Source organism: Pterocles gutturalis, unplaced genomic scaffold (assembly GCF_000699245.1).
Source record: "Pterocles gutturalis isolate BGI_N339 unplaced genomic scaffold, ASM69924v1 scaffold2811, whole genome shotgun sequence".
NCBI lineage: Eukaryota > Metazoa > Chordata > Aves > Pterocliformes > Pteroclidae > Pterocles > Pterocles gutturalis.
Genome location: NW_010100020.1, coordinates 465 through 2,429, shown reverse-complemented (window position 1 = coordinate 2,429; position 1,965 = coordinate 465).

The following is a 1,965-nucleotide window of genomic DNA, read 5'->3' as shown; positions in this document are numbered from 1 at the left end:
AAAAAAAAAAAAAAAAGTCTCCAAAGGATCAAGGGCCGGTTGGGGCAGAGGGGTGAGGCTGTTCCTTCAGGGCAGGGGAAGGGCAGGCAGAGAGGCTTGTTCTGCAAATGATTAAACGTCTTACTCATCAGACAAAATTGCGGTTGATGATCTACAGACACTGACGACTTCTGTCCCCTGTGCAGACTGTGGGTGTCCTTAGCCCCGCAGCCAGGGAGGGAGGGAGAAAACCGGGCCGGTTGGGGCAGAGGGGTGAGGCTGTTCCTTCAGGGCAGGGGAAGGGCAGGCAGAGAGGCTTGTTCTGCAAATGATTAAACGTCTTACTCATCAGACAAAATTGCGGTTGATGATCTACAGACACTGACGACTTCTGTCCCCTGTGCAGACTGTGGGTGTCCTTAGCCCCGCAGCCAGGGAGGGAGGGAGAAAACCCTTCAGGGCTGAGCCGGAGCTGGAGGAGCTCTGGGGCTCCCCGCTCTGCCCACCCTTTGCTCCCTGCAGCAGGGGCTGGGCAGCCTGCCCACCGCCCGGGAGGAGGGCAAGCTGCTGGGACCCCCGCGAGCCCTCCCCTTTGCCCAAGAAGTCTCTTTGTTTCCTCTGATCGTAATCAAGAGCTTTTGCACAGGTTCCTGGGGCTTCCTAGAGGAGGTGTGTATCGGCCTGCTGGAAGGGGGGACACTGCTCCCCGGCTGCCACTGCCCCTGGCATCGCTCGCTCTCTGTAGCTGGCTGTCCCAAACCGAAGCGTGCACAGAGGTTTACAAATTTTCTAAAGCTTTTGATAATGTGAAGCTCCTGGGTGATGAGGTTGGTGGTGAGCACACTGCAGCTATGTAATTTTTTGTGTATGTATGTAATATTTAAGGGTAACAAAATTTAAAAGGCTAAAACCTTAAAAAAAAATTTAAAAAGACACAAAAAAAGCCAAAGCATGATGCATATTGTTAGCCTTAAAACTGGCTACACGACTGTGTGATGTACAAATGAGAGCAGCCTGTAACTGTTTTAAGTGCTGGGGTTGGGGAAGAAGCATTACAAAATCAGTTTGTAGCCTTGATTCTGTACAGTATTTAATGAAGAAAAAAAAAAAAAAGACCTGACTATTGAGGCCATGCTTAGAGGTGTGTCGTTCACGTGCAGATGTGGATGCTTGGTTGCTTACAATATATGTATAAAGTGCTGTGTGACCATTAAAACTTTTTTTACCTGCAGAATTTTTTTTGTTTGGCTAACCAAGGTGTAATAAAGGAGGGAAGATGACTTGCCATTAAATTTTGCCTCTGTGAGTAGTTCTGACTGTTGTCTGTTTCTTTCCCCACCCCTGCAGCCACGCTTGGCACTTGCCCTGTCCCCGATGTGCATCCCTGCGCCAGGGTCAGGCTGGATGGGGTCCCGGTGGCTGAAGTTAATGGTGTGGAGACGGCAGCGAGTCCGGAGGGAGCCGGGCAGGTCTGGCAGCGAGGGGCTGCCCCCGTGGCTCTGTATAAACCAGCTCCCCAAACCCCTCATTCCCAGGACAGCTGTCAGGCTGGTGTTTTATTTTCCATGCTCTCTGCTGGTGTGCGGTGCCCGCAGGCTGCCCGGCGTGTGCCGCAGCACGGCTGGTGGCTCGGCTGGCTGCTGCCCCGGATGATGGGGCCAGACCCGGGCGAAGCAGAACCCTTTGCAGAGGCAGTGGTGGGGACAGCTCGTGGTGCTGCCAGCCCAGCCCCTCGCTGCAGCACACAGGTGAGTGTGGGGTGAGCTGCAACCGTGGCTGTGGCCGGGCTGCTGGGGCCAGGGGGGTGTTCAGCCCTCCCTGGTGTTGCCACCCCCCCGGCTCCCAGGCAGAGGTGGGCAGCGATGTGAGTGGTTTGAGACGGGGCTTTGCTGGAGTTGCTCAAAACCAGTGAGCATCTGCCTTTGGGGGGTGCATGGCAGCTGCTGCCCCCTCCCCCGGGTGGCCCGGGGGAGGGGCTGGCCCGGC